Source organism: Canis aureus, chromosome 21, assembly GCF_053574225.1.
Source record: "Canis aureus isolate CA01 chromosome 21, VMU_Caureus_v.1.0, whole genome shotgun sequence".
Classification (NCBI taxonomy): Eukaryota; Metazoa; Chordata; class Mammalia; order Carnivora; family Canidae; genus Canis; species Canis aureus.
In genome coordinates this window covers 26,472,462-26,495,622 of record NC_135631.1, presented here as the reverse complement: position 1 = coordinate 26,495,622, position 23,161 = coordinate 26,472,462, and the positions used below count along the sequence as shown (strand labels likewise).

At 35.0% G+C, this 23,161-nt stretch overlaps 1 long non-coding RNA gene across 1 annotated transcript in view; it reads left to right on the top strand.

The window, feature by feature from the left end:
- The window catches only part of LOC144293447 (uncharacterized), a 31,562-nt gene extending 19,207 nt beyond the window's left edge, over positions 1-12,355 (top strand). The window contains exons 2-3 of the long non-coding RNA XR_013360679.1: positions 5,909-5,986; positions 12,176-12,355. This is a non-coding gene — a long non-coding RNA (uncharacterized LOC144293447). The remainder of the gene's footprint in view (positions 1-5,908; positions 5,987-12,175) is intronic.
- Positions 12,356-23,161: the final 10,806 nt, after the last annotated feature.

Below are 23,161 nucleotides of genomic sequence, written 5' to 3'. Positions count from 1 at the left end.
TTATAGAAAAAGATTAGTCTTTTTAATAAATTCTAGATATTCACATAGAAGAAATGAAGCTTGACTTATAAATCAAGACATACAGAAATAACAAAATGAGGAAGACTGAAGATCAAAGATAAATAATCGCAGAAAATAAAACAATAAACTTTTGAAAAAATAATGTAAATATCTATGGATTTGGAATAGTGAAATATTCATTAAACAGAATATTAAAAAAATTGAAATTTGGACAACATTCACACAGAGTTCATATTTCTAGGACTGGGATAGGGATATTCAGGATAAGCTTGTGTCATCTGTTAGTGCCAGAAAGTAAGAAAGCACTAAAACAAACAAACAAAAACACACAACCAAAAGAGTATGTCAAAAGGCCATAGGAGCTATTTGAAAGAGCTCTTAATGACCAAAGCTGGAACAATTTAAGCAACTAAATAAATTATGTATTGGATGATCACCCAAAGTTTAAAATTAATATCTGTTCTAATATAAATAAATGGTTAAATATATAATGAAATAAAGTGTCTTAATTCATTCAGGCTGCTACAACAAAAATACCATAAACCAGGTGGCTTATAAATAACATTTATTTCTCACAGTTCTAGAGTCTGGGAAGTCCAGGATGATGGTGCCAGCAGATTCTATGTCTGCAGGTTCATAGACAGCTATCTTTTCTATGTCCTCACATATTGGAAAGAGCTAGGGAGTTCTGTGGGTCTCTTATAAAAATACTAATCCCATTCACAAGTGTTCCACTCTTATGACCTAAGCACTTCCTAAAGGTGCTACCTAATACCATCACGTTGGATATTAGGATTTCAACATTAATTTGTGGGGGATGCAAACATCAGGCCATAGCCTGGGGGTGGAAGAAACACTTCTGCTGTAGAGAAGAAGTCCAGTACATGTAGGCAGGTTCTCTGCTCTCAAGCATTTGAGTATAATTCCCTATTCCTTAAATGTGTGTTGCTCATAATGACTTCCTTCCAGAAAGTACAGCATGAAAAGAGATGAAAGGAGAATAACTCTACAAAGAAACCTAAGAAATATTCCTTTAGGCAGATGATGAGTCAAGAATATATACTCTTGATGTGTTATGATGAAAATGGAGCTTTACCTCCATGGCCTTCTTCCAAAAACTACACACAATCCCAGCCTACTCATAAGACAAACATGAGGCAAATCTCAGTTGTGGGGCATTCTACAAAATATCTAACTCCTCAAGATTGCCAAGGTCATCAAAATCAAGGTCTGAGAAACCTTATGGTTACGGGAAGGCTAGGAAACCTGACAGTTAAGTGTTCTATGGGATCCTGGAAGAGATCTTGGAACAGGAAAAGAACATTAGCTAAAAACTAAGGAAATATGAATCAAGTATGGGGTATGGTTAATGACGATATATCAACATCGGTTCATTAGCTGTGACAAATGTACCATACTGATATATTAACAATAAGGAACAGAATGGGAGGGGGTACAGCAACTCTCCTTCAGCATTTCTATGAATCTAAAACTATTCTAATATAAAAAGCTTACTTCAAATATTACAAGAAAGTGAAAAGTCCAGCTATTGAATGTGGGCATGTGTTAAAGTACATATAAACAATAAAGCCCTTGTATTCAGAATATATAATGTAAGAATTTTTAAAAAGGAGCTTTTCTAATGTATAAGGTGTATTCATTTTTAGCATACTGCTTGATGAGTTGTGTCAAAAGTAGATGGTCACTTAGCTAATACCACAATCAAGATCAAGAATATTCCCATCATTCACATCCTTTTGAAATCGAACCCCTTCCCCTATCCCATAACACTGATTTTCCCCTTGGTTTTCTTTTTTTTTTCTTTTCTTTTTTCTGTTTTCTCTTTCACTGATACTTGCTCTTACATTTATTATTTTCTTCCTACTGCTTAGTTTGAATTTCAGGTACTCACTTTTTCTGGTTTCCTAAGGGAGAAGCTTATATCATTAATTTTAGTCCTTGTTTTTTCTGTTTTAATATAAAGGCTGCTATAAATTTCTCTGTAAACACTGCTTTAGCTCAATACCACAAATTTAATTGGGTGTGTTTTTATTTTCATTTAGTTCAAAATAGTTTCTAGTTTTCTTTGTGATTGTTTTTCTCTGACATATGGCTTTTTTTTAATGCTGTTCAATTTAAAAATATTTCAATTTTGTCAGTCTGCTTTCTGCTATTGATTGATAGTTTGATTCCATTGTGGCCAGATAACATAATCTCTATGATTTCATTCCTTTTAAAATTGTTGTCTTACTTTTATGGCCCAGGATATGGTCTATTTTGGTGAATGTTTCACGTGCACTAGAGAAAGGTGGGCCTTCTGTAACGGATGACTAAAGTGTTCTGCAAACATTAATTATGTTGCTTGTTTGTGTTGTTCAAATGTCCTTTATGTTTTTATTACTGAGAGAGGAATGATGAGATCTCATACTGTAATTGTGGATTTTTGATTTCTCTTTTCATATATTTTTAATTTTTCATATAGTTTGAAGCACAGTTCCTCAGCTTATAAACATTTATAATTGCTATGTGCTCTTGATGAACTGGCTCTTTTACTAACATGAAGTATTCCTTTTTTCCCCCCTAGTAATATTTATCATTCCAAAGTCTAACTTTGTTATTAATACAGTCCCTCAATATTTATTTTGATTAGTGTTTTCATTGTATATTCTTATTATTTATATATAATCTATTTTATCTTTGTGTTTAAAGTCAGGTTTTGTAGCCAGCATAAAAAAGCAATAAATTGTTAATATAAGAGACACACATCCTCATTAAAATCCAGAAAATTCAGATATATGATGATTAAAATAAAATCTACTTAAAATCATGGGATGGTAAATTAATAAATGATTGTTTCTTCCATTTCCTTCCAGATTTTATATGTGTCTGCCCCCTAAATTTGTCCTCCTATGTTTTTGAAACTCCTAAATCACTTGGCCTTCTATTTTGTTCCTCTAAACAAGAATCCTAAGAATCATCTTTAATCTTCTCACTCCCTCACTTTTTCTTTCCCATTGGATATCCTCTCAAATTGCATGAGTTCTCTTTTCAATATTCGAAATATCTGAAATTTGAGCATTCTTCAGCACATCCACTTTAGTTCAAATGATCATTTCATTTTCAGTTGTCTGAACCATCATGATATCCTTCTAACTGGTGTTGACACTTTTCATTCCTCTTACCCCAGGCAGATAAAGTTTACAGAATGATGGTAAATGGATCTGGAGAGGCAGCACAGATAACTACAATATATGTTATTACAGTCCTAATCAATATATAATACATTTGACTTTTATTCCACCCTCAAAGGAAATAAGATGCTGATTTTTGTGAGATCAACCTTGAATTTGAGTCAGAAATAGGAAGGAAACTTCATAAAATCCCAGGTTCTATGGTAGGTTCTTTGGTGCATAGTTTAGTGTATTACTAGCTGCACAACTTAGACTCCATTTGTCTTATCTTTTGACTTCTCCACAGTCTTTGGAGGAAGGCATTAATGGTGTTATTCTTATATCAGGTAGCTAAGGTTTGGAAGGGTTAAACAAGGAAGTGATAGAGTTACTATTGGAACTATATTAAAAACAATCATGCATGGTCTCCATTATACCATCTTGCCTTACTCGAGGCAGGAAATCTTTGTAATCTTTCCAATTTGAAATAATGAGGAGGCTAATTGTTGGCTATGGGAATGGCAGCTTCTGTAATTAGAGAATCGAGTTGAAGGAAGAATCTATACAACTTGATGAAAAGATAAACAACACATAATGACTTTAGAGAAGGCAAGATAGATGGTAGAGTCTGAGGCCCTGGGAGAATTGTGTCTAGTTTATTGTAGAGACACCTGGGATTACACATCATTATTCTATGTTTCTTTAGTTGGGTTATTGATTTGAGGAGCCTGGGCAACTCCTGTCCCAGTTGTAATTCAGCTGCTGTGGTTTTATACTGAAACACCTACCGTATCCCCCCTAATTCAATGAAAGATAACTACATTGATATATTTGCCAGATTTTTGTTGCCGTTGTTTTTGTTGTTTTCATTTTTCTTCTCAGACTCCAGCTGTCCCTAGGTCCATCTGTTTTTATTGCATTTACCATATATTGTTCAGCATGAGGCTTACTGGAAGCACATTCATGTAAATCTGCAGGTGCAAAGTTGATGCATTCGGCACCTGCAAACATTTGGAAAATTCACCAAGAGGCACTTTCAGCCGTTAGGGGATGGGGAAAAAAAACAATTAGTGGATAACATAAACCCTTAATATTGTTATTCTTATTATTTTTTCAAAACCAAATGTCTTCCAGTATGTCTCCTAGAGGACTAAATCTAAGCCAAGTTTGAATTAAAAATAAAATAATAACTCGTTTTGGGTTCTCCAAACACATTAAAGCACTGGAAATTCTCTTAGCTGCCTGCAAAAGAAAACCATTCTTTTTAATGGTCATATAATTAAAATTGGAAAAATACATTTTTACAGAGCTCTTTGTAAGTAAAAATTACCTGTGGGGAAACAATATGAGGTATTTCCATTTGAAATGTTTTTCTCAAATAAAGTTCATTCTCTCTTTCAATGCCCTCATCAACCAGCCCCAATAAGCATTTGTCCCAACCACTTATTAAAAGATGAGAACCCTCCATGCAGGAAAAAAGAAAGTAAAAATTCAAATTTCTCATCTCTTTCACTTTTAATTAAATACCGATCATTTTAGTGTGTGTATTCATCCTTCCATATGTAGTGTTGTGGATGACTTTTAAGAGTGAACATAAATTAAGAAATGCATAGCTACAACTCCTTCAGCAATCAAGAAACTAAATCAGCATTGTTTTCACTTATTTTGTTTGTGGTATCATACACGTTGAGTCAAAAATGTGGGTGAACATCAAGCAGTTTGATTGATGTGTCCTTCCAGGAAGTTCTTTGGACTTGACACTTGGCCTCTTATGGCTGAACTATAGTGGTGTTAAGAGAATAATGAAAATCTATCAAAATGTACCTTATAATTTGAGTTGCAATCACAATAGAAAGCAATATAGATCTACTCTTTCTGCATCATCCTTTCTTTATAATAAGATTTTCAATACCAAGCCACAAAAACATAATTTGAAAACTTCTTGGACTTTATTACAATGAAAATGGGATGGTAAAGAAAAGAGGTGCTTTACTTACCATGCCATGACCAGGTACTTTTCCTTATATGATTTTATTAAATCCTACATAGTCTCCAGAAGTTGAAATCATTGTATTTTCTATAACAGAGCCTCATAATATAATTTACTTAGTATGTTGTTGTATATTCCAAGTGACTTCCATGCATTATTTATTAAATATGATTAATTATTCTAGAAGTGAGATACCATTATAATCTCCATTTTATAGATGAGAACACAGAGGCACAGAGGAGTTACACAACTTGCTCAAAGTCACAAACCTAGTGAGTGGTAGAAATGGAATTTGAAGTCAGGGAATCTTCATCAGCATTCCCATACCTAGATGCAAAATGATAGCACTGAAGTCACTCATGCATTTGTCAATCAAAAATATAGAAAATGCAATGGATTGAATGAAAAAAATCCAAGATAATATGACTTAGTGGTTCTATTCCGAGCCATACCAGGGAATGACAGTATTGTTGATACAGATGGTCAGGGGCTATAGCATTGCCTAATCCTGAAAGAGCTGTGACACCAAAATATTTCAAAATAATTTCCCATGTCTAGGTCTTTAATATAATCTAAATCTAGCATGTAATCAAGATGTAATCCAAAATATAACCTAGCAGAAAGGGTCTGTATTGAGAATTCAAGTGTACCAATGATAGCAATTCCTCAACTGTAAAACTATTCACTGGTCTCTTCTTTTTTTTTTTTTTTTTTGTGCTAAACTTAGAGGCAGTTTAAATCAAAAAGAGTAGAGGGACTCAAAGAAAAAATGCAGTAATCTGCAGAAGATAAATAGCTGGGCATGGTAAGTAGGAATATTTATTTTTATCCTTTTACTTCCAGTGAGATCAAAGTCTTATCTGTGGATTTTAGTTTATTTTGTATTTATTTATTTATTTATTTATTTATTTATTTATTTATTTAGGGGGGGTGTTTTGTTTTGTTTAGATTTTATTTATTTGACAGAGAGAGAGCACACAAGCAGGCAGAAAGAGGAAGAGGGGGAAGCAGGCTCTCCACTAAGCAGAGAGTCCGATACAGGGCTTGATCCTAGGACCTCAGGATCATGACCTGAGCCAAAGGCAGATGCTTAACCAATTGAGCCACTCAGGTGCCCCTGAATGTTTTTTAATACATTATAGATGCTTGGGTCTCACCCACAGAGATTTTCATTAATTGACCTAGGTTAGGATTTGGGCATTCATATCTCCTTATTTAACTTCTCAAGTGATTCTCATGTTAGCTTTTGTATTTGAGTTCTTTCCAGTTTTTGAATGGATGCTTGTATTGCGATGTATTTCCCCCTTAGGACTGCTTTTGCTGCATCCCAAAGATTTTGAACGGTTGTATCTTCATTCTCATTAGTCTCCATGAATCTTTTTAATTCTTCCTTAATTTCCTGGTTGACCCTTTCATCTTTTAGCAGGATGGTCCTTAACCTCTACGTGTTTGAGGTCCTTCCAAACTTCTTGTTGTGATTTCGTTCTAATTTCAAGGCATTATGGTCTGAGAATATGCAGGGGACAATCCCAATCTTTTGGTATCGGTTCAGACCCGATTTGTGACCCAATATGTGATCTATTCTGGAGAAAGTTCCATGTGCACTTGAGAAGAATGTGTATTCAGTTGCGTTTGGACGTAAAGTTCTCTAGATATCTGTGAAATCCATCTGGTCCAGTGTATCATTTAAAGCTCTCGTTTCTTTGGAGATGTTTTGCTTAGAAGACCTATCGAGTATAGAAAGAGCTAGATTGAAGTCACCAAGTATAAGTGTATTATTATCTAAGTATTTCTTCACTTTGGTTAATAATTGATTTATATATTTGGCAGCTCCCACATTCGGGGCATATATATTGAGGATTGTTAAGTCTTCTTGTTGGATAGATCCTTTAAGTATGATATAGTGTCACTCTTCATCTCTCACTACAGTCTTTGGGGTAAATTTTAGTTTATCTGATATAAGGATGGCTACCCCTGCTTTCTTTTGAGGACCATTCGAATGGTAAATGGTTCTCCAACCTTTTATTTTCAGGCTGTAGGTGTCCTTCTGTCTAAAATGAGTCTCTTGTAGACAGCAAATAGATGGGTCCTGCTTTTTTATCCAGTCTGAAACCCTGCGCCTTTTGATGGGGTCATTAAGCCCGTTCACATTCAGAGTTACTATTGAGAGATATGAGTTTAGTGTCATCATGATATCTATTCAGTCCTTGTTTTTGTGGACTGTTCCACTGAACTTCTTCTTAAAGGGGAATTTTAAGAGTCCCCCTTAAAATTTCTTGCAGAGCTGGTTTGGAGGTCACATATTCTTTTAGTTGCTGCCTGTCTTGGAAGCTCTTTATCTCTCTTTCTATTTTGAATGAGAGCCTTGCTGGATAAAGTATTCTTGGTTGCATGTTCTTCTCATTTAGGACCCTGAATATATCCTGCCAGCCCTTTCTGGCCTGCCAGGTCTCTGTGGAGAGGTCTGCTGTTACCCTAATACTCCTCCCCATAAAAGTCAGGGATTTCTTGTCTCTTGCTGCTTTAAGGATCTCCTTATCTTTGGAATTTGCAAGCTTCACTATTAAATGTGGAGGTGTTGAACGGTTTTTATTGATTTTTAAAGGTCAAAGATAAAAAAGGTGTTTGACATCATTAGCCATTAGAAATGCAAATTAGGGAACCCTGGGTGGCTCAGTGGTTTATGGCTTGCCTTTGGCCCAGGGCATGATCCTGGAAACCTGGGATCGAATCCCACGTCGGGCTCCCGGTGCATGGAGCCTGCTTCTCCCTCTCCCTCTGCCTACGTCTCTGCCTCTCTCTCTCTCTGTGTGTGACTATCATAAATAAATAAAAATTAAAAAAAAAGAAATGCAAATTAGTATCAGAGTAAGATACCATTACACCTCCACTAATATGGCTAAAATTATGAAGACTGACTGTACCACTCATTGTCAAGGACATGGAAAAATTGGAACTCTTAGATTCCAGAATTGGAAATTCAACTCTCCAGTTGCAGATTTCAACTGCAGAGCTGTTGAAAAAAAGTGTCAGTTTCTTAAAAAGGTCAAACAAAAAAGGCCATATTGCTAGAGGTTCTATCCAAATTTGCCCCAGTGGTATTAAGTTTTAAAATTCAATGGCCTGGGGGCACCTGGGTGGCTCAGTCTGTTAAGCATCTGCCTTTGGCTCAGGTTATAATCCCAGAGTCCTGGGATGGAGCCCTGTGTCAGGCTCTCTGCTCAGCTGTAAGTCTGCTTCTCCTTCTCTCCCTGCTCATGTTCTCCATTGCTCTCTCTCTCTCTCCCTCTAATAAATCAATAAAATCTTTAAAAAAAAATCAAACGTTTTGTTCTGTTTGTGTTATTCTTGTGGTATTCCTGAAACCCGATTTGCTTTACAAATTAAACTTCTCTCTCTCTTTTTAAATTTCTTAAAATGATCTGTAGAGAATTTCTTAAAATAATTTCTTAAAAGAAATGGCATCCATTTCTTATCTCACACATCTCACTCTTCCCTGCCTATAAAACACATATTTATCCTTTAAAAGTCAATTTAAATATTTCCTCCTCTGTGAAGCCCTCTCTGATCTATTCTCCATGGTATTAGTTTGCTAGGACTGTTATAACAAATTGCCACACACCTGGTGGCTTAAAGGAACAGAAATTTACTCTCTCACAGTTCTGGAAACTAGAAGTCTGAAATCAAAATGCTGCAGGGGCATACTCTCTCCAGTGACCTTAAAGAATACCCCCTTCTTTGTCTCTTCCAGTGTTTGGTGGTCTGAGGCATTCTTTAGCCTGGGAAAGCATAATTGTAATCTATGCCTCTGTCTTCCCATGGCTGCATTCTCCCTATGTGTCTGTGTCTCTGCATCTGATTTTCCTCTTATTATAAGGATGCCAATTATGGCTGAATTTAGAGTTACTTTAACACAGTCTGACTTTACCTTAACTAATTAAATCAGCAAAGACCCTATTTCTAAATAAGCTCACATTTTGAGGTTCTGGGGAGACATGAATTTTGAAGACATGCTGTTTAACCCAGGGGAGTCCACCTCCAGCCACCAAAAAGGCACATCCACCCCACATCCCACAAAATGCATTCACCAAATCCCAGTATCCCAAAATTCTTAATCTATTTGAATATTAACTCTAAATCCAAAAATCTCATATACATATCAAATCAAAAATTTCCAAAGTTTTATTATTATCTAAATAATGTAAATCATCTAAGGGTGAGATTCTGGGTATGATCAATCCTGGGACGAAATTTGTCACCATCTCAGAACCTGTAAAAGAAAAGATCTGATTCCAAAGTACAATAGTAGAAGAGGCATTGGGATAGACATTTGTATTCTGAATGGAAGAAAGCAAAAAAAAAAAAAAAAAAAAAAAAAAAAAAACAAACAAAAAACGAGGGGGCCACTGATCTACAATAAATTAGGAATCCAACAAGGTACATTCCATTAAGTTTCAAGCCCTGAGAATAATTTTCTATGGTCCAGTCCACCTCTGGGTTGATGGAGGCTCTGTCTTCTTGGTGCAATGAGGTCTCATCAGCTCGTCCTCTCTGCCTACACAACTCCCATTATCCCATACCGCTGGGCCAGCCTACCTAGCCTCTGGCTCTTCCTTCAAAGTCATTTTCTTTTTTCATGAAGCTGGTACATGCTACGACCCTGAGAAATTTTATCAACTTCTTTCTTACTTATCGAATCCCGGAATCCAACAGCTTTCCCTCATTTTATCCTGTCTCTGACCCCTTCAGTTCAAGCTGGCAGTGTTCTTGTTGATATCACATTCTCAAAAATCTGTCAGTCTTCCATGTAGATAAACAGAATCTGTACCAGTACAGAAGAAAGTTCTCTATAGATCTTACCCTTATATAACCCATCTCTATTCCTGGCTTCTCCTGAGATGGGCAATTAGATCCATGTCTTCCACATATCATCTCTTTAGCAGAAGTTTTTAAGCTGCAACACTGGGCAGATAGATCCAGACCACTCTATATGAATAGGCTGAAAATTTCCCAAATTACCCAATACTGCCTCATTTTTGCTTAAAAGTTCCCTCCTCAATTCATCTCTTTGCTCTTGCATTGTGCTATAAACTCAATAAGCAACCAGGCCACACCTTCCAGAACTTAGTGTGAATCTCCTTAGCTACATACCCAGTTCATAGCTTACAAGTTGCACCTTCCACACAACCCTGCAACTCAATTCTTCTTTTTTTTTTAATAAATTATTTTTTTTATTGGTGTTCAATTTACCTACATATAGTATAACACCCAGTGCTCATCCCATCAAGTGTCCCCTTCAGTGCCCGTCACCCACTCACCCCCACCCCCTGCCCTCCTCCCCTTCCACCACCCCTAGTTCGTTTCCCAGAGTTAGGAGTCTTTATGTTCTGTCTCCCTTTCTGATATTTCCCACACATTTCTTCTCCCTTTCCTTATATTCCCTTTCACTATTATTTATATTCCCCAAATGAATGAGAACATACACTGTTTGTCCTTCTCTGACTTACTTCACTCAGCATAATACCCTCCAGTTCAGTTTTCTACCACTTTATAGCAAGGATCCCTGGCCATTCAATGTCCCGTAACAAATTTCTTCTTTCCTTCTGAACCCTCCCTTAGTTCTCATATTTATGTCAACACACGGTCAATGATGATGTATATAATTCTTTAAGACAAGAGAAGATTTCTCTACCTTGCTCTACTTCCTTCTGAGCCTTCACCAGAATTCCCTTAACACATTTCTACAAACTTTTTCCTCATGGCAAACTATGATTTGTCAATCATGCACCTCAAAATTCTTCCAGCCTTTCTACTCATTACCCATTCCAAAGCTACTTCTACATTTTTAGGTATTTGTCATAGAGCCACCCAACTTCTGATACCAAAATCTACAGAAGTTTCTAAAGACCACTATAAAAATGACCATAAACTAGGAAACTTAACACAACAGAAATTTATTCTCTCACACTTCTGAAAGCTAGAAGTATGGAATCAAGGTGTAAACAAGGCCATGCTTCCTCTGAAGGCCCTGGAGACGAATCTTTCCTTGTCTCTTCCAGTTTCCAGTGTCCCCAGTCATTCCTCAACTTGGGACCGGGAAACTCCAATTTATACCTTCTTCTGCAAAGGATATCTTCTGTCTCTGTGTCTCCGTATCCAAATTTTCCTCTTTATATAAGGATACCAGTCATACTGGATTTACGACTCATCTTAATCTAGTATGACCTCATTTTAACTTAACTGATTACATTCACAAAGGCTATTTTCAATATGGTTACATACTGAGGTCCAAATGGGCATTATTTCAGTTGGGGGAGGGGGTGTATTATGCACCCAATACAAACACAAAGCAAAATCAGCTCCTTTCATTTGACTGTTCCCATAATAGACTATGTCAAAATCTAGTGTAGAATACATCATATCTTGTGGCAATTGTTTATTTAAATATATGTCTACTCTATGAAACAATAAAACCATGAATAACAGATTTTACTTTTAATTTCTTACCTCATTGAATCCCCATTGTTTAGAATAATTTCTAATACATGATCAATGAATGATTATTTAATGATCTCCAAATGAGTGAATGCTACATAAACCCTGGAGTTTAAGTTTAATTGAACAAAATGGATTACAGTCATCAATAAGGTTATAATGAATATATTTTAGTATCAAAGCCCCTATTAATTATGCACAAAAATGGGCTACGAGATTGCCACGAAAAAGTAAACTCTAATGTTACATCCAAAGTAAATGAAATTACAATTAAAAATAGATGGATCTTGTTGCAATTAAAATCATTTCCTTATGTCAAGTATTTTTCTGTGAAAATAGAAGACCTTTTTAAAAACACATTAAAGGCAAAAAATCTTTTTTAAAGAGAGCAGAATTGTAATATTACCAATTTCTCAAACTATTTATACTTTTGTAAAATGGGTCCCCAATTTTATAATTTGCAAAGTTTTATTTATTTTTTTAATTTTCTTATTTTCAGGCAGCTCTGGTGGCCCAGCGGTTTAGTGCCGCCTTCAGCCCAGGGCATGATCCTGGAGACCCGGGATCGAGTCCCACATCAGGCTCCCTGCATGGAGCCTGCTTCTCCCTCTGCCTGTGTCTCTGCCTCTCTCTCTCTCTCTGTGTCTCATGAATAAATAAATAAAATCTTTAAAAAATGTTTCTTATTCTCTCTTGAATGATATTTCACAGGAAAGTTTTCTTCATGTCATTGTGTTCAGTTGTGTCCTTGCCCAATAGTTGACTTATTCTAATAATGAAAAAAACCTAAAGCAATAAAAAATGCAAAAAAAAAAAAAATTCTTAGTAAAGAACTTCCAGAAAACCTCTTAAACTAATCACTTTTTCAGTGAAAAATGAGGGGTAAAAATGAGTAAAACAGTTCTTTTACTTAGCAGTTTATCTCATTGATTCCTCTAAGAATTGTGAGTTAATAGAATTTTCAAAATATTTTCAAATTTTTCAAAAGCTAATGGAAATTGTATATTTGTAATTCTATACAAGTAAATGTATCTTATTGAGTAAGAGTGTGGGATTCTGTTCTCAGACTGCATGTGTTTAAGCTTATTTCCTACACTTACTAGACTTGGAATCTTAGAGTATACATTTTGAAGCTTCAAATTCTTCATCTGTAAAATCTGTAATATTATCAGCACTCAGTTCATTTGGCTGATGGAATAGACTCAATGAAATGGTCACTTATTATAGTGCCTGTCCCACAGAAAGTGCTATTTTTCATTTCCTTTTGAAAATAAATACTAAATTTTTGTTTTCATTTTTTCTCTCTTCATGAACAACGGACTTATAAAATGTGCTGACTTGCAATTAATAAGATTCTTATCAGCTGGTATTATCACTTTTGATGGTAGAATTTAATCAATGTGGTAAGGCATCAAAAAATTATCACTCTTATGGTAAAACTTAGAGGATGTAGTGATCTCATTCCAACCAAGTGCTGAGCTTGCCAGATGTGTATGGCTTCCATAAAGATAAAGCAAGAAATAAAATGGAATGCTCCTTACTAAACATATTTTAGTAAATTACATTTTTCTGGTAATAATGTGATAAGAAACAATAAAATACAACTTTGGCAATAAAAATTAAGGATGGTAAAACTCGGAATGTCTAACTCTTCAACCTTAGTCACACATGAGATCGTCAACACCTAATTTTCATTCCTTTTTGTGTCATGCTCCACTTCCTGTTCAAAGAGTGCCATATGTAGTGGAGGCAATTTGTTGTTGAATAATGAAATAAATTATGGTGGAAAGTATGATGTGTTTTGTGAGGATGGTGGTAGAGGAGTTGGTAAGTATGTTTCCACTTATCATAGAGGATGTTATCTTGTTTGATTAGAACATGTAAAATCCAATTGCTACTTTTCCAGACCAAAATTAATGTAGTTACATACAACGACAACAAAAAATCACAATTATGCCTGAATATCAACATTTACAATGTGATGATTGTTTTCGTGGGCTTATGAATTTTTGTTTTAGCTTATAATCTTATCACTCATCTCAGGAGTATTTATCAGACATGAATAGATTTTTAAGGATCTTTACTCTAATCCATAGCATATACTAGTGGTGAATGTGTTCGTGTAAGTGGAAACACGCATGTCTCCTCTTTGGGGGTGGGACGTGTTTTTGTCCTAATTGCCAGAAAAGACCAAAGAAGAAATTTGCACTAATTATTCCAGGAGGACTGTGTTTAATTTCAAACTGTCAGAAGAGTTTTATATAACCTATATTGTAACATAAGAAAATAGATAACTTTAAACATATTGTTATATTTCCCATTTTCTAAAAAAAAAAAAAGGCAGTTTAGACTAAAATACTAGTTCTTTCTTGAGCTGAATTACCACTCAGAAATCTTTTTTAAAGTGTGTTTACATTTGCCAAGAAGATAATTATTATAAGTTAATGTTCCAATACAAGTTCCTAACATGGAATTATAGCAATGCAATTACACTAATGGATTCTTTCATATACCTACTTTACAATTTTGTTGGCTAGTAATAGAAGAGAGATACATAACTGGAATTTTTTTCATGACATTGAATTAGTGCTATTTTTAGAAACACTTGTTTTATTGTCGTGTTGTGTTTTGTTTTTTGGTGACACACGAAAAGTTTCCTTTTCATGGCAATTAAAGCTTTCCTACAAATAAAGCAAGAAGAAATGTTTCAGTAAAACTGGCTGTAGAACTGCATGTTCTTTCAATACAGGAAATAAATCTCTTTTCTATTTCATCTCCAGTTGTTCTCCTCACTTGGATGCAATGGGGAGTCTTCAGGTACACACAGAGTTGCTGAGTTATGTGGCTGAGTTATGTGGCTAGATCTCTTTATTTTACTCCTTTGGAAAAACTTCCTGAAGACTCAGGGGAAGGTAAAAGTAAATTTTATTTAATTTTCCCACAAATCTCACAAATGCTCCCTCTAGTTAACAGCACGTTTACAAGAAAATATGGTGGGTTGTACAGTAATGTAAGTTACAAAAACAAAACAGAGACCAAAGCCAAAGCAATAAAAAAAAGTTAACTTGGTGAATTAATTAATAAGATTTAATTTAGATTTTGGTTTTCTTTTGTATAAAACCATAGGTAATTATAGAATTCTTTTAATATATACTCATAATTTTTTAGTTCCATCTCTCCACTTGGAAGATCAAACTGAGAATGCCCTTGGGAATGAGAAGAGGAGGTTTTTGAAATTTAGAAAGCCAACTTTGCATGACTCCTCTAAATTTCTTGCTTTAAGTTAAGATATTGAAAATGTAAACTTTTGAACAATAGCCTTTGATTTATATATATTTTTTCTCTTTTTAGACTACTTTTTTTTTTCATAAAGCTGGATGTCAAAGCGGAGTTTTCAAATACTAATAAATATTTCACTTAGCTATTATTTTATGTGCTGATTTTAAATTGTACTTGGAAAAAAAATTGGTGTCTTTGTCTTTTAATTGACTGGAAAGGTTCAACTCCCCCAGGTTTTAGTTTTCGATGAGCTGTGAAGAGGGCTTTTTAATGAGTTGGTAAGTGACATTGATTACCATTAAATCACATCAAGCAGAGGAAACAATGCCATTAACTTATAGTTTTCTGGATTCCACAATAGCTTGTGCCTAGACAGTCTTAAAGATTAGCAGCCCTCAGTCCACAGAACACCTAATAACTTTTTCTGAAAGGTACAGTAAGGGGAAAAGATTCTGGGCCATAATTTACTGATATACTCAACCTTGGTTACAATCTAGACAATGTTTAGGAAAAATTAGAATGTTGGGATGATAATGATGAGAGTGATGTCATCTCACACTTCATTACCATAACAAATGTTACCAAGCATAGTCTATATTGCAAATTTTCTACATCCCAGGTAGTTTTGGATCTAGTTTGTTGCAACTTTCATAGGTATTCCCTTCCATTCTGCTCACAAAGCCATCTCTTCTACTTAAGCTTATACTACTTGCTTTCAAGACAACATTCTAACAGGACTCTAGGTCTCTGATCTCCCCATTTCACTCTTGCCCATATTGTATATTTAGCTTCCTAAAGCATAGCTTGTGGAGATTGGTTCCTTTCTTGGCTTTATTTCCCATTGCTTGGTTAAAATAATTTAATTTTCTTTGTGGGGTATTCAAGAAATGTTACAATCTGATCCCTTTTTATGCCCATTCAAACTTCTACCATCCAACTTTGTACCTACACTTAAATGAACTTTACCTACTCAGCTTCTTACAGATTTCAATAAACTGAACTTCTCAGCATACGTTATACATAAGATAGTATTTCTTCATCAGTGAGCAGCAAATATTGTACACAGAAGTTGCTGAAATTTTGATCCATTTAAAAAATGCATTTTGATAGAACTAGGAATACTTGCTGTTATGAGAAGACCTGTCAGAGAGACTGTCTGGGGTGGGGGGAAGTCATTCAATGTGGGGTAGAGCAGGATGTGATATGCTAGAAGGCAGAGGTGGGAAATGAAATGCCAAACCAACACCAAGACAAATCTTTGTTTCCTGGGATCAATAAGAACTACTGTGTGAGTGTATAAGAAAGCTTGGTCAAGGCAGGAAATAATTCAACCCAAACATCAATACGATATGGGGGATCACAGATTCAACAGCGCAATCACTGTGGATACCTTTATAGACAATTTGGGACACTGGTATAGTGTGATGGTGATTGTGTTGTGTTTATTATTCTTTTATGTAATGTTTTATGAGGTTTTTGATTATTTTATGTGTGCTACTAGAAGATATCTCGTATTTGAAATTGTGCTACAAATACAAAATATGTAATCCTTTATTCCTGGAAAGTCTTGCTTCTACTGTCCCACCTTCCAATCCCTCCACTGACTTCTCATTCTATGCTTTCCTTTGCTTCTTTAATAAACTTGAGACTTCTTCAGACATGCTTCTTGTCATAATCATGTTTATTTCTACTACTCTCACTATTCTTTATACTTCATGGCACATACTGGGTGCTTGAAAAACATTTGTTTAATAAATGGTTGAATTATTTTTTACATAAGTGGTTGAATTAAGTACGAAGAAATGGACATTCTTTTTGAAAAAGGAAAATAAATGTATAATATATATTTTTAAAAAGACTAATCTCAAACTATCCTAAATATAAATATAACCCTAGTTTCTTTATCCAGCATCAGTTAGAGATTTTAAATGATGTATTTAATTATTTCAGGGCCTCTTGGCCTACTAGGTTGTAATGTTAGTTCTGCAGAAGATGCAGGCATTCCTTTCAATTTTACAAACGCACTGTATTGTATCCCTTTTATATGCATCATAATTGGGTAAGATAAATAATTTCCACATTTTAAAGCATGTTTTTGATTTTTAATTGATGATACATTTTTGAAAACTCTTTGATGTCTTTAGTATTTAGTATAATTATAGATTTCATATTTCTTCTTTCATTTTATTAGTGGAATTGTTTAATCTCCTTTAACACCCTTTCCTCAGATACTTTCTTGCACAAGTGTTTCTATGATTTTGATTTCACCTATCCTTAATGATAATTCATTGTGGTTTTCCCCTCTACCATATGCTTTTGAACATACTTAGTGTTTTTTACAATTTTTTTTTTGTCCTTGAGATTTATGCTTTATCTTAAAGGAGGGATTATTTAGTCAGTATGTATAAAATAAGCACTGGACATTTCACACAACTAAAGCACAACAAAAGAATTCAGTCACAATGCAAGAAATGCCTTCTCCTTAAAGAGAGTGGTAAGATGAATTCAGAGATCACATCTTCCTATGGTTTTGAAAAGGAGAGTAACACTGTTGTCCTAGCCTCTTCCTCACTTCAAGTTTATTTGTCTCTTGGTCAGGATAGGTAAAGGGATGTGAAATTGTGTGTGTGTGTGCGCGCGCGGGCATGCGCACATTTATGAACAGAAATAAGGCCAAACATCTGCTTAAACTAATTCATTCATTCAACAGATGTTATTGATCACAAACTATTTGGGAGCTTTTTCCAGATACAGAAAAGATAACCATGAATAAGATAAGTCTCATCTACCATGAAGCTCAAATTCTTGAAAGGTTGAGGATGCAGGAGACCTTCAAGGCACAAGTGAAAAAAATAAATAGCATACAAGAAGATTATGCAATAGGAGTGATAGCGAATTGCTTTACTTTGGATTGAGTGGTTCAGAAGGGCTCCCCCCCAAAAGAGAATACATCACAATAAGAAGATAGACAAATGAAATCCTGATTAAAGAGTGCTCTAGGTATGAGGAAAGGCAAGTATGGAAGCAGTTAGACATGAGTGAATTTGATGTGTACCAGGAATAAAAAGAAAATAAAGAAGTCTTGTATGGGTGGAGCATGGTAAGGGCTTTGAGTTTTCCTGTGGGTATAATTGTATAAGTACTTAAGAGATTTCAATAAAGAATAGCTGTGAACTAAGTAGTAAGAAAGTATTGAGGGATAAAGGGAAGAGTTTGGATACTGGACAAAATGAAGAGGGCCTTGTAGAGCTCAAGACATGGGGGGTCCGGTGCTCTATCAGATTGAAATAATGGTGCATCGTTAACTGCAATGCTTAACACCAGTAGGAAATTTACTTGGCTTGTCTTCAGATTTTATGGGCATCTGAAAACTGTTTCCTATGGGCACCAGGGTGGTTCAGTGGTTGAGTGTCTGCCTTTGGCTCAGGTCATGACCCCGGGGGTCCTGGGATCGAGTCCCACATTGGGCTCCCTGCATGGAGCCTGCTTCTCCCTCTGCCTGTGTCTCTGCCTCTCTCTCTGTGTGTGTCTTTCATGAATAAATAAATAAATTCTTAAAAAAGAAAAAGAATTTGGAAATCTGATATCAAGTTCTACTCTCTCCTTTATGAGCTGAATGATTTGGAGATCATTTACTCTCTGATCTTAGATTCTTCACATGACAGATAAAAACAACACACTCCAAATTCAGTTGTAGATGTTTTAAAACTATATAACAGAAATCTTAAAATACAACCTCAAGGTATGTGTACGTATGCATACATTCATCTCAGGATATGTTATTTCATCTGGAGAGAAAAAATATGGGTATCAGATATGTTTATCTAGATGGGACTTAAAAGATAATATATGATTTCCTGATTTTAGATATTGGAGATTGAGGGTTCATTGAAGTGAAACAACTGGTTCAAAATACTGAGCACACTGTAGTGACAGACTAAGACTGGGGACTTTAAATATTTCAGACAACTCTTTGTATTTAAGGTCTCACAAAACAAAGAAAACTTGGGAGCACCTGGGTGGCTCACTAGTTAAGCATCTGCCTTTGGCTTAGATCGTGATCCTGGGGTCCTGGGATTGAGTTCTGCATTGGGCTCCCTGCAGGGAGCCTGCTTCTCTATCTCCCTATGTCTCTGCCTCTCTCTGTGTCTCTCAGGTATAAACAAATAAAATCTTTAAAAAAAGAAAACTTGAAGGTACGTGATGCTAAAGAATTAAAAAAAAAAAAGATTCCTTTTTGTATAATAATATGCCAGAAAGCTGCTGATAAACAAGTCCGCATAAAGGTGCAAGACTAAACATGGAGGGAGATCCTTGGGTGGTTCAGTGGTTTAGCACCTGCCTTCAGCCCAGGGCATTATCCTGGAGTCCCGGGATTGAGTCCCGCATTGGGCTCCCTGCATGGAGCCTGCTTCTCCCTCTGCCTGTGTCTCTGTCTCTGTGTCTCTCATGAATAAATAAAATCTAAAAAAAAAAAAAAAAAAAAAAGACTAAACTTGGAGACCCCATCTAAATGCATAATCAGTAGCCAAGACAGATATCTGGGACAAATGTACCTATGAACTCATTTTTGCCCATTTTTAAAAATGTTAGATGTTTTGATTTTCATTTTTTGAAAATACTTTAGCTCCAGTAGTGATAACTGTTGAGCATTAGTCCCAAATTATGCTACAGCAAATACTTGAATTTTGATATGTTCCTGCTTGTGATACACAAAGAGAAAACTGAAACCAAAACCAAACCAAAGTAAAACAAAACAAAATGAAACAAAAACCAAGCCAAACCAAAACAATACAAAAATGAAAAACCCAAACTCTCAAATTCTCTTAAAGACATGTTTCCATTTTCTGAAGTAATGTAGCAAGTACACATTTAGAAAAGATGTAGAGTTAGAGATGTAATGAAGAGAAAGTCCTCAAAGAATAACTATCAGCCCTTTATGACCCCAATTTCAGTCGCTTCAATAATATTGCTACAAGAAGGAAAGAAAGCTCATTTTTATTAGCTTCCCTGGAGACAATATCTCCAATCAAAATTGATTACTTTTCCATGCTATATATCATGCAGAATTGTTAACAGGAAATCTACTATTCACTCATTCCCTTGGCCTACTTCTTGGCAACTACCTTATGCTGTACTTAATGTTCAAGTAAATAACATATTAAAAATTAATCAGAGGAAAGAGTAATTTAGAATTTAGAGGTAAAAATGGTACAACCTAAATTATAAGAAATTCTTCTCTCCTATAACTTTTAAATTTAAAATCCTTGAGGGAGGGAAGAATTAAGAAAACCCTCCTTCAGGCATTTAACGTTTCAATACGACAGCTCAGTTCAAAATCTGGGGTTCTGGGCAAGAGATCCTTAGTGGGCTCAATAGAATTCTTTCCAATAGTTCTGTTCCTGATAATTATAAGACAACATGGAACAAGTGTTCAAATAGAGATATAGATACAGATATAGGCACAGGTAAATATATGTACCAAGCTAATAAAATATTCCTCTTAATGTAATGCTATCTCCTACTTAATCTTAAAGTATTTTAAATATATATTTTCAAAATAATTTGAAAAGCCAAGATTATAATTAGAAATATCAATGTCTTTTTTTAGGTAACCTAAAGATAACTAGCCCTTAGCTCCTGGCTCAACTCCTTCTCTTTCTCTTCTTGAACTGCATTCAGCACTATTCAGCCCAGGCTCATGCATGGATACCGCAGTCAATAGAATGATTGATGATAGAGCCTGGATACATATGTAATGGTGTGAGGGGCCTCATCCAAAAAAAATCTGTAGCTCAAACATATCCATGGTTTTTCTATATATAGACTTTTCTCTGTGATCCTGTTTATAAATGTGCATTTTCTTGAGAATGATTATATATAATCATTATTATTTATCATTGATTCTATCAACCTATATTTTCCATTCATCTGAATCCCTGATCACTTCATGATTTCTTCATGGAAAATAACACATAGCTCCCCAGGAAGAACTAAATGTGGAGTCCATCAACCTACTTTCAAATGTTAGCTAAGCCTTTTCCAAAATCTTACATTCTAGAAAAATTAAATCATCTCCCCAAGTCTCAGGTTCCTTATCAGCAAAATAGAGTATTAACTAACAATCCTATGGGCTTGCTGTGTGGATTTAAAGAGATAATCCTTGAAAAATCCTTGTATAGTGTGTGGTACACAAAGGTTGCTCAGCAAATTGTGTTCTTTTGCATATCTCAGCTATTGCACTTAAGACAATTTTTTATATTACAAGAATCTAAGCTTCTTAAGGCCAAAGGATGTCTTTTAATCTCTGAATCTTCAGTACATCATACAGTACCTAAAATATAATAGATAGGATCAGGGCATAAGGCAGCAGGAAAGTACAGGACAAATCTTCCCCTCCTGTCTTCTTGAAGCTGAGCAATATCTCTCTAGTCTCTTTCATAATTGCTTCCCTATCTGGTTTACTCTGCAGGTAAAGAGGGTCTGGCATGCATTCATTAGCCTGATTATTTACCTTCAGTCAGTCAATTCAATTAAGCCAAATTTATTGAGTGTGTACTCTGTGCCAGGCTCTGGGAAAATAAAGATAAATAAGATATTTGTGTTCATAGTCTAGTGGGGAAAAGAGACATTAAAACAAATAATTGACGTTTCAATGTAGCAAATATTCCTTAAAACTTATGCCTCTCTTCCAGCTTACCTAGAATTCCCATTCCCATTCCATATTCTTGGTTCATGCATAATCAAAGTTTTTGTTGAGTACTCTCTACCTCATGCATTTCTGGCCAGATATATTCTATCCACCAACTTTCAGTGCCAATATGCTTTCTTTTTTTACTTTTAAAATCTCAAATACATTTGTAGAAACATTATCTCATATTAGCAACCCCCAAGTGTGATAAAGTCAGGGTTACTATATTCTTATGTGAAAGGTAATGTAACTGGAGACTTGGAGAGTTTGTATGAACTGTTCAAAGTCACATAACCATAAAGATGCAGAATTTGCTCTCAAGCTTAGATCTTTGTGAACAGTATATTTCCTCAATTATTATAACTTTTTATGACCTCTGATAATATTGGTTGATTGTTGCATGCATTTTTATATTGACTCTAATATATATATATATATATATATATATATATTTTTTTTTTAAGATACATGAAGGACTTTGAGATGGTTCAGTATAAACTGTCCAATTCCTTGTGCAAATTGTAAACCAACCGAAAATTAACACTGATATTTAAGAATATAATTTAGGATCTAAAACCAACTAGACTTATTAATACAGAAACAAGTAATACTGAGGCAACCACTTATTCACTACTGAAGGGCTTCCCCAAGGAATGGCTCTCTCATAAAACTCACAGCTTGGAATAGCAGAGCAGATCTCGATTCCTATAGGCAGATACATCCCTAAAAGGAAAGATTAAAAAAAAAAAAAAGAGTATGGGTTGATATGCATAGTTTCTCCTTCCAAATGGAATACTCAGATTTCTCATCTTCTTAGGTGTAATGACTAGAAAATTGGTTTAAAAAGGGCCAGATGTGTTTCATGACTAAAAGTCCCTTTACATCGAAGAAAAATATAATGAGTTGGGAAGGAATAATCCCATATAATATTCTCAAGGTTAAGTTCTCTTAGCCTAGTGCTGGTAACCTTAAGGCAATTGTTAACCAGCTAAATATTTATTATCGCAAGTGAGGAGATGAGTAGCCTAAGATGACCGTCCTCCTGACTTCTATGTAAGTTTATTCTCCAATATTAACCATTCTTTAAGCTATTTTGCTTGGACTAACTTTGATACAAACTTTTTCCTTCAGAAAACTCCAATATTTACCAGAAACGTATATTAATAATATTAATTCTGAGGTCATTGTGTACTTAGGGCCGAAACATTTACTCTTTTATATTAACATAGGATCTTACGCTTGGCCTCATGTTCAATGTGTCTTTTCAAAGGCATACTACGGTGGGCTCAAAAGACATCATAAAGTTCTCCAAAGAACATACATACATACAGACAAACCCAATATTAAAATTCTAGCGACATTGGTCAGAGGCATTTTCAGAATAGCAGAATTTAGATTTCAAAAATCTACTCCTTCATAAAGGCAATGGTAACAATGGAGGAATTATCAAAATCAACTTTTTCAGAACTCTGAACTTTAACCAAAGGCTACAACAACCCAGAAGTGGGTGTTTAA